The following is a 10,000-nucleotide window of genomic DNA, read 5'->3' as shown; positions in this document are numbered from 1 at the left end:
GCGAGGAATGCCATTCGTAATGCGAGACCGTGTTTACCGAGATTCTAGTTCTTTCGATGTTCTAAAACGGGCCGGCCGCACAAGCCCGGTCCACAGTTTTCTTTTGTTCCGCAAACGTGCGTAGCCTAAAGAATAAGGATGAGGAGGTCAACATTTCTTTTTTCTTTATCTTCTTCAAACCGCAGTTTTGACATATTGCCATTCAGTGAAACATGGTATGCACAAACTGCGGACATCGTCCGCTTCGAAGGATACAGGTGCGGTCTAGGAAAAATAATAAAGGCGGTGGAGTTGCACTGTAGGTTAAAAATATTCTTTTATAGAAGCACAGTTTTTCAAGTCTGCGATTTTTATCAATAGAAGCGGTTCTGTGTTCGGTGTTGGTTATCGGCCCCCTTTGCAAGAATTTTGTTCTTTTCTTGATAGCATACCGATAAGAAACCAATTGTAATTATGGCCGATTTTACCATGACATGTGTTGGAACAATCAGCGGCAACAAGTGACTTTCTCGACATCATTTCTTTACATGTTTTCTCTAACATTGTTAATGCGCCTACACGTGCTACTTGGGGTCGGGTGAGACCCTAATTGATTTATGCTTTACTAATTGCGACGAACAGGACCCAGGTGTCTTGCTGAGTGATTTTAGTGACCACCTCTTGCTTTATTCCAAGATGGCGTGCACAAATCACTACACCTCGGTTCAGCCTGTAACACAGGAAAAAAAAAAAAAATGAACACATGGTCTCCAATGTGTACTGTCTTTGCGAAATTGACCCTAATGTAGTACACAATAGTCGCAAAAAATAATAGAGCTGCGCTTTTACTGTAGCAATGTTAACCAAGGGCAAAAAAGCGCCAAAAACTTGCGAAAAACTTCTGCTTTAGTAAAGCGCATAAGAGGCCGAAATCACCTGTTTGGCATATTTAAAAAAAAAATAAATAAACGAGAGAGCTGTCAATTCTAGAACAGCATAAATAAGATAGGAATAAATTAGGTTCGGACGTATATAAATCTCGAATTCATCACTGCAGTGGAACGTTCTAACGAATTCACTGCGATCCGCAAAAGACCTGGCGTACTGTAGAGGAAACTCTACAAAATACCGCAAACAGAAATCCCGGTTGATGATATCTAAACTGGGGCGGGGGGTACTAAGAGGCGAAGCTCTCGCCAATGTAACGAACAAACACTTTTCAACATTTGGAAAGTTTGATGTCGCTGACCAACGGACATTTTTTGCGCCAGCTTTATTTCAGTGCAGTTCATTCCAGGTTTCGCTATTGTTCGCTTATCTGGGCAGTCACTGGGAAATGTAATCTTGAAATGCCCTTTTTATTGCAAAAGAGATCTATTCGCTTTGTTGAAAATTTTTCAAGATATGACTCCACATATTCCTACTTCAGCGAGTACTACCTATACAAACGTTACACTGCCAGCGACAGTGTCGGGCGGCATTCCTGGAACTCGTAGCCAATCGACAACAATGTTTTTTGTTGTTTTTTTTCCAAATTCACCTACGATATGGGTTTAGACGCACAAATATACAGAAACCAAGAAACAGAACCAACTCTGCTACGCAGCATTTGAACTGGAACCCATCCCGATTTAATTCATCTTTCCCTGTCTGCTTTTCGTAAGCGAGCGAAAAGTCACTTCCTGGGAAATGCACTGTAGTTTTTTATTTTATTTTTCCTGCTTATAACTTTAGCACATTTGTTTTAATTTTCTTGGTAGGTACACAGTTAGTTTCTACACATACGTTGCATCTGTGTCGGCTCTTGCAATGCTCTGTTCTGATTCTAGAAAAAAACAGCGCACACAGGACAGGGACCAAGGGAAGAACCGACGACGCGAGCGCTGACTTACAACTGATTTTATTAAGCGGAAAGTGAACACTATATATAGGAAGGAAGTAGCAGATACAATCAGAGGCAGTCAACGTCAAAGCGGTGTAAATGGCCGATAAAATCGATAAAACCGTAAGGGGTGAAGATAAAACAAGATAAAACTCAACAGATGACAAGCCATGGTGTAAAGAACCATAAAAACGCTAAGACACGTGAATAACACGTACAGTGCCTTGAATAACAAAAAAAAAATTCGAATACAATCAACAGGTGGAAGGCATGTGAAGGTGACAAGGATTTAAGCAGTGTGAACAAAGTTTAACAACTGACATGCGCTTGAAACGGATAACCAGGCACATAACTCACACATTCATCCGTTTTCTTTTTTTCTTTTCTTGAGAGGTACGCCACTTCTTTTTCTGATAAGACTACAGATGGCGCACTGACGCAGTTGTATTTATTGGATTTTATGTTGAAGGCTTCCCTACTTATTTGATCCGAGTGGCTTCCTATGATTTTGCAGTTTTCAAATTCAGGATGACAAGCACTGCAAATTCCTATGCGGGCTGCTATGTGTCCTTTTACCCCCTTTTCCACATCTTTATTACGTTCCCGCAATCGGTCATTACTACATCTGCCCGTCTGACCAATATATTTGTCTCCGCAAGTTAAAGGTATTGAATAAATTACTTCCTTCTGACACGGTACGAATTGTTTACGATGTTTTTTGCTGCATGTTCTTGCTGTCTTGGAAGGAGGGTTAACGCGGTTGCAGATATTTGCAAGCTTTTCCGGAGCTGAAAACAAGACCTTCACCTTTGCTTTATTCATGACTTCTTTCAGATTATGGGACAGAGCGTGGAGATAAGGGATCACTGCGACTTTTTGTTTCTTTTTTTCTTTGTCTCTACCTCCTTCATTTATCCTTTCTTTTCCTTTCACCCGCTTTTGAAGCTTCTGGGCGACGGAGATGAACAGGTGATTGGGATAGCCTGCCCCTAATAACCTATTTGCGTTGTGTGTCAAAGCTGGAAAGCATGCTGTGAGGACATGATCTCTTGAGCGCGTTAGACATGCAAAGACTCGCGATTGCTCTCTTCACTAATTTCGAATGTGCTGAATGGTAATGAATCGCCGGTTTCTTATTACGTGGTTCATAGTTCCAACTAATGTGATGGACCTGGAATTCCAGCTTGATGTCAAGAAATCTGATAGTGCTGTCTACTGGCACCTCGTGAGTTACGATTAGAGGGAACATGGTCGAAGTGAAAGTATGCAAAATATTCTGAAGGTCTGAGTGGAACGCCTGCTTGTGGCTATTTATGACCACGAGATAATCATCGACATACCGAAACGTCCTTATAACAGATGAGCTGGGAAGGATGGAAGCCAAGGTCCTGTCTGTAGACGCCAGAAAAATGTCACTGAGTATGGGTGCTAAACATGATCCTATGGGTATTCCAGATTTTTGCAGGTAAATGTGCTCGTTCCATGCACAGTAGGTTGAGGACAGGTACCTTGAAAGTAACTCGAGAAAGCCTTGTACAGACATTTGCAGTGCTTGTCATCCTGAATTTGAAAACTGTAAAATCATAGGAAGCCACTCGGATCAAATAAGTAGGGAAGCCTTCAACATAAAATCCAATAAATACAACTGCGTCAGCGCGCCATCTGTAGTTTTATCAGAAAAAGAAGTGGCGTACCTCTCAAGAAAAGAAAAAAGAAAACCGATGAATGTGTGAGTTATGTGCCTGGTTATCCGTTTCAAGCGCATGTCAGTTGTTAAATTTTGTTCACACTGCTTTTGTTCACACGTTCAGATGCCTTCCACCTGTTGATTGTATTCGGTTTTTTGTTATTCATGGCATTGTACGTGTTACTCACGTGTCTTAGCGTTCTTTACACCATGGCTTGTCATCTGTTGAGTTTTATCTTGTTTTATCTTCACCCCTTACGGTTTTATCGATTTTATCGGCCATTTACACCTCTTTGACGTTGACTGCCTCTGATTGTACCTGCTACTTCCTTCCTAAATATAGTGTTCACTTTCCGCTTAATCAAAATCAGTTGTAAGTCAGCGCTCGTGTCGTCGGTTCTTCCCTTGGTCCCTGTCCTGTGTGCGCTGTTTTTTTCTAGAATGACTACCCACCAACTCGCCCAGTCTTCCACATTGGTCTGTTCTGATATTTTTTTTGGTTTTTTTTTTCTAGGCGCGCATTCAGTTTTTATAGTTATGTTTTATTTGTCTTCTCTTGCACTGTCCTTTTCTGCGATTTTTTAGACGCGTTTTCTGAGTAATAAGAATGGAATGAACGTTTATACTTGAAAGTTGTGCTCTACAATTATTGTGGTCATTATAACGTGTATCTGCGTGTCTATATAAGTGCTCCTTGCTGTTGCGTTCGAGTGGTGCATAGGGCCCAGTCAGGCGGATTGATTTTCGCCGTTCGTCTGCCCTCTGCACCAAGGCACTGTGTTGTCGGACTTTCGTGAATAAAAAAAAGAAAATCTAAAAAAAATACGCGTTGCCCCCTACACTACTCCAGCATCCGGAGACTTGGTGTGTTTCTCGCAAGCGAACTAATTGTGGTCAACAAATGTTAAGCTACAGGTTGCCGAAGTCACTAAATGACATTACTCGATGTGACATCGACGTGCTCACTTGTTTTTGTTTTGTTTTTTGAGAAACCTGCCTGAGATATTTTTGTGCGCCTCTATGTCTTTCTGTAATAAGCGGTGTACGGCGTTTTCTTTTTCTTTTACTGTTGCAATTGTATCTTTTTGGGTTTCTTGTTTTGAATTTGTATTAACCCCTGGTTCATTTATAAGCCTTCACTTCCGCCCTGCTGCAGCCTCTGTAACGGCACTGTGGTCGGTCAAGCTGACCCTGAGAAGCTTTTTCCCCTTGTATCTCTCACAACAATTGTATCTCCTTGTTTGTGGAAATAAATTCAAACTCAAACTCGTCCGCCTGCTTCTTCACTAGCCGAAGATAGAGGCGTTCAGGCGGTCTCGCCTGGGGCGGACGCGATAGAGTTTTCAAGTTTTTGCCGCTCTCCCGCAAATCAGAGGCGCACGACTTTTCCATCGCAGGATAGGTCTCGGAGCGGCAAATCGTTTGGTGCCACATTCGCCTCTCTCTTCTTGCCCCATCGAAAGATACAAGCGATAAGCGCTCGCCCCTGCACAAAGGACTCCTCGCCCCGGTAACGTTTGAGAATTTTTTGCGGCCGTACCAGGCATCGGAGGCGTGCGAATTTTGCATCGGCGTATTGGGCTGGAAAGCGCGAAGCTTTTGCCACCCTCTTCGCCTCTGTGCTTTTTATCTATCCCAAGATACGGGCGTTTAGGCTGTCTGGCTCGGGCACGGTCCAACGACATTTACAAACTTCGCGCTGGTCCCGTTAAGTCGGGCCGTTCAGTTTTTACATCAGCGTATAGCCCTCTGAAAGACGAAGAATTTGATACCTTTTGCGCCACTCTAGTGCGTCGCCCGGCGGAGTTATAGCAGTTCAAGAGAGGCCGCCCCGGCCGACCCGCGGAGGTCTGGGTACTTATCGCTGCATATATAAGGGGGGCATACCACCGCGGCAGACGCGGAGGCGTAGAGTGCGCGCATCGTCGGCGAAGTCCGAAACGCGCCTCTCGCCGCCCCGGAGGCGCATTTGTGCATTTGGCGACCTCGGCCCATGGCATTTGCACGAGTTCGCGCACGACTTGTGCGACACTTGATCCGAAAGCGCCTCGAGTACGGCGTTTAGCGCGGCGGCAAAGTCCACGAGTACGGCTCGTGTGGTGCGCCGCGATGCCGGCCTGCGCTGCCGCGCCCGCGATTTGGCCAGGTCCCGCGGCGGAACCGCGGTACCGACAGAGGGGCCGATAGCGCCACGGCAAAGTCCACGAGTTCGGCTCGCGCGGGGCGCCGCGAAACGCGCGCGCCGCGATGCCGCCGATGGGTGCCGCACGATTTGCGCGGCTCTTGCGGCGAAGGCGCCTCGAGCACGGCGCCAAGCGCCACGGCAAAGTCCACGAGTTCGGCTCGCGCGGGGCGCCGCGAAACGCGCGCGCCGCGATGCCGCCGATGGGTGCCGCACGATTTGCGCGGCTCTTGCGGCGAAGGCGCCTCGAGCACGGCGCCAAGCGCCACGGCAAAGTCCACGAGTTCGGCTCGCGCGGGGCGCCGCGAAACGCGCGCGCCGCGATGCCGCCCGATGGGCGCGCACGATTCGCGCCAAATTTACGGCGAGATCGGCACGAGTACGGCCACTTACCAACCCACGGAGGTCTGGGTACTTATCGCTGCATACATAAGGGGGGCATACCGCCGCGGCAGACGCGGAGGCGTAGAGTGCGCGCTTCGTCGGCGAAGTCCGAAACGCGGCTCTCGACGCCCCGGAGGCGCATTTGTGCATTTGGCGACCTCGGCCCATGGCATTTGCACGATTTGTGCGACACTTGATCCGAAAGCGCCACGAGTACGGCTCGTGTGGTGCGCCGCGATGCCGGCCTGCGCTGCCGCGCCCGCGATTTGGCCAGGTCCCGCGGCGGAACCGCGGTACCGACAGAGGGGCCGATAGCGCCACGGCAAAGTCCACGAGTTCGGTTCGCGCGGGGCGCCGCGAAACGCGCGCGCCGCGATGCCGCCGATGGGCGCGCACGATTTGCGCCAAATTTACGGCGAGATCGGCACGAGTACGGCCACTTACCAACCCACGGAGGTCTGGGTACTTATCGCTGCTACTATATGGGGGTCCTTGTGGCACTGTCGGTGGCGTGCGCCCGAGCGCGCGCGCGCCGTACGGGTCTTGATATGCGGCCTCGTGCCCAGCGTGTCCCCGTCCCGTGGACCCCACGGCATTCGTCTGCAGCCTCATCCGCGTCTGCGATAGGGGCTGGTTGTCGGACGACGCTGTTCCCACGTGTTACGAAGTGTGTTCCGTGCTACCCGGACTCGATTCCGTGCGACTGCGCCGAAGACGCGGGCGTGTCCCGTCGTCTGGCGGCTAGGCCGTCTCGGCTACGCAGCAAGCGCCGTCCAGTGCCTGAACGCCGCGGCCCTAGCGGCCGCGTGCGCACTGGTGGGCGCGTTACAAATGCTTTGCCTAAGGGCGCGTGCTCTCTTGCCGCGCGGTGATAACCGGGCCTTCGGGTCGGATGCCGCAGCGAGCTCGAACGATGCACGGGCAGCGAGAGCTGCCGCGAAAAAGATGCGCGTCGCGCGCCGAGGGGTGAGAGGGGCCCCGATCGGCCGCGACAGGGCTCCCTTGAGGAGCGACAAGGGTTTGCCTATGCATCTACCTGGTTGATCCTGCCAGTAATCATATGCTTGTCTCAAAGATTAAGCCATGCATGTCTAAGTACATGCCGAAATAAGGCGAAACCGCGAATGGCTCATTAAATCAGTTATGGTTCCTTAGATCGTTTCTTTCTACTTGGACAACTGTGGCAATTCTAGAGCTAATACATGCATTGAGCCTGAAGGCCTTTGGCTGACGGGCGCTTTTATTAGACCAAGACCCATCGGGTTCTGCCCGTACTCTGTGGTGACTCTGGATAACTTTGTGCTGATCGCATGGCCATGAGCCGGCGACGTTTCTTTCAAGTGTCTGCCTTATCAACTTTCGATGGTAGGTTACTTGCCTACCATGGTTGTTACGGGTAACGGAGAATCAGGGTTCGATTCCGGAGAGGGAGCCTGAGAAACGGCTACCACATCCAAGGAAGGCAGCAGGCGCGCAAATTACCCACTCCCGGCACGGGGAGGTAGTGACGAAAAATAACAATACGGGACTCTTTTGAGGCCCCGTAATTGAAATGAGTACACTCTAAATCCTTTAACGAGGATCAATTGGAGGGCAAGTCTGGTGCCAGCAGCCGCGGTAATTCCAGCTCCAATAGCGTATACTAAAGCTGCTGCGGTTAAAAAGCTCGTAGTTGGATCTCAGTTCCAGACGAGTAGTGCATCTACCCGATGCGACGGCTCGGACTGAACATCATGCCGGTCCTCTCTTGGTGCCCTTCATTGGTGCGTCTCGAGGAGGCCTGCGCTTTTACTTTGAAAAAATTAGAGTGCTCAACGCAGGCGAGTCGCCTGAATAAACTTGCATGGAATAATAGAACAAGACCCCGTTTCTGTTCTGTTGGTTTTTGGAATACGGGGTAATGATTAAGAGGGACAGACGGGGGCATTCGTATTGCGGCGCTAGAGGTGAAATTCTTGGACCGTCGCAAGACGAACTACTGCGAAAGCATTTGCCAAGAATGTTTTCTTTGATCAAGAACGAAAGTCAGAGGTTCGAAGGCGATCAGATACCGCCCTAGTTCTGACCATAAACGATGCCAACCAGCGATCCGCCTGAGTTACTCAAATGACTCGGCGGGCAGCTTCCGGGAAACCAAAGTATTTGGGTTCCGGGGGAAGTATGGTTGCAAAGCTGAAACTTAAAGGAATTGACGGAAGGGCACCACCAGGAGTGGAGCCTGCGGCTTAATTTGACTCAACACGGGAAAACTTACCCGGCCCGGACACTGGGAGGATTGACAGATTGAGAGCTCTTTCTTGATTCGGTGGATGGTGGTGCATGGCCGTTCTTAGTTGGTGGAGCGATTTGTCTGGTTAATTCCGATAACGAACGAGACTCTAGCCTATTAAATAGGTGCGGGGTTCCCAGCACCTTACAACCTTCTTAGAGGGACAAGCGGCTCCTAGCCGCACGAAACAGAGCAATAACAGGTCTGTGATGCCCTTAGATGTCCGGGGCCGCACGCGCGCTACACTGACGGAAGCAGCGTGTCTTTATCCCTGTCTGAAAAGACTGGGTAACCCGTGGAACTTCCTTCGTGATTGGGATAGGGGCTTGCAATTGTTCCCCTTGAACGAGGAATTCCCAGTAAGCGCGAGTCATAAGCTCGCGTTGATTACGTCCCTGCCCTTTGTACACACCGCCCGTCGCTACTACCGATTGAATGATTTAGTGAGGTCTTCGGACCGATGTCCGGCGCGGCCTTTCGGTTGCGCCGGTCTGTTGGAAAGATGACCAAACTTGATCATTTAGAGGAAGTAAAAGTCGTAACAAGGTTTCCGTAGGTGAACCTGCGGAAGGATCATTACCGGATTGTGCTTGTCACACCCGGCGCCGCCCCCGCTTATAAGCGGGGGAAGGCCTCAACAGCGGAGTTGCGAGATTCTGATGCCGCATCTCTGCAAAAATTGTTACGCCCAGCGGAGGTCCGTCACCAAGGGAATGTCGGACGGACTGCTTCCGTGGGTTCGAACGGCGTAACGCACCAATCTGGTGGGCTTTCGGTCTTCGACACTCGTTGTCGGAGAGACTCGAACGTAGCCGGTAGGCTGGCCGAGGGAAAAGGCCGGCCCGCTGCCAAGGGAACGGCGGCGGCTGCTGCGAAGTACGAAAGGAACCGCAGCTCGCTGGCTCTCGTTAGAGTTGCGACCGAGTCGGTAGGCCGGCCGAGGGAAAGGCCGGCCCGCCGCCAAGGGAACGGCGGCGGCTGCTGCGGAGTACGAGAGGAAACGCGGCTCGCTGGCTCATGAGAGTCGCGACGGAGTCGGTAGGCTGGCCGAGGGAAAGGCTTGCCCGCCGCCAAGGGAACGGCGGCGGCTGCTGCGGAGTACGAGAGGAAACGCGGCTCGCCGGCTCCGGAAAAGTAACTCTTCGCAACAACGCGCGCGCGGCGGGACGCGTGCGGCCCAGTACTTATAAGGAACGGCCGCCGCAAGAGGTCTCGCAGTGCGGGCGCGATGTCTGAAGCCGTGCCGGCGGGGCGAAAGGAGGCACCGGGAAAAAAAGGGACGAGGGGTTGTAATCCCGCATTTTGAACGCACCTGCGGCAGCGGGGTTCTCCTGCTGCTTCGTCCTTCCCAGCCTTCGAGTAGTCTGCCGGTGCGATACCGAAACGCCGTCCATGGCACTGTGGCCGGTGGACTCCTGTTGCGGGAGTAGTCTGACGAACGCCCGTCTGGCGGCTGTCCAAGTACGCGCTGCGTAGCCACGGCTAGGCGGTGCCTGTCTCTTAAGCGAAGCAATGATGTGGCGAAATGGTCGGATAGGGCGCAGCACGAGGGCGCACCCTTGGGGCGGCGGACTCGAGGGGCATTTCTGAGCGAAAGATGACCCCTTCCCCAAAGAG

General features: G+C 50.9%; 1 non-coding gene across 1 annotated transcript; it reads left to right on the top strand.

Moving 5' to 3' along the window:
- Positions 1-7,147: 7,147 nt before the first annotated feature.
- Positions 7,148-8,962, top strand: LOC144111563 (small subunit ribosomal RNA). The gene has a single exon (XR_013310091.1). It is a non-coding gene; the product is annotated as a small subunit ribosomal RNA (ribosomal RNA).
- The last annotated feature ends 1,038 nt before the right edge of the window (positions 8,963-10,000 follow it).

Source organism: Amblyomma americanum, chromosome 11 (assembly GCF_052857255.1).
Source record: "Amblyomma americanum isolate KBUSLIRL-KWMA chromosome 11, ASM5285725v1, whole genome shotgun sequence".
Classification (NCBI taxonomy): domain Eukaryota; kingdom Metazoa; phylum Arthropoda; class Arachnida; order Ixodida; family Ixodidae; genus Amblyomma; species Amblyomma americanum.
Note: the sequence above shows the minus strand (reverse complement) of the source record. Positions and strands in the feature narration are given on the sequence as shown.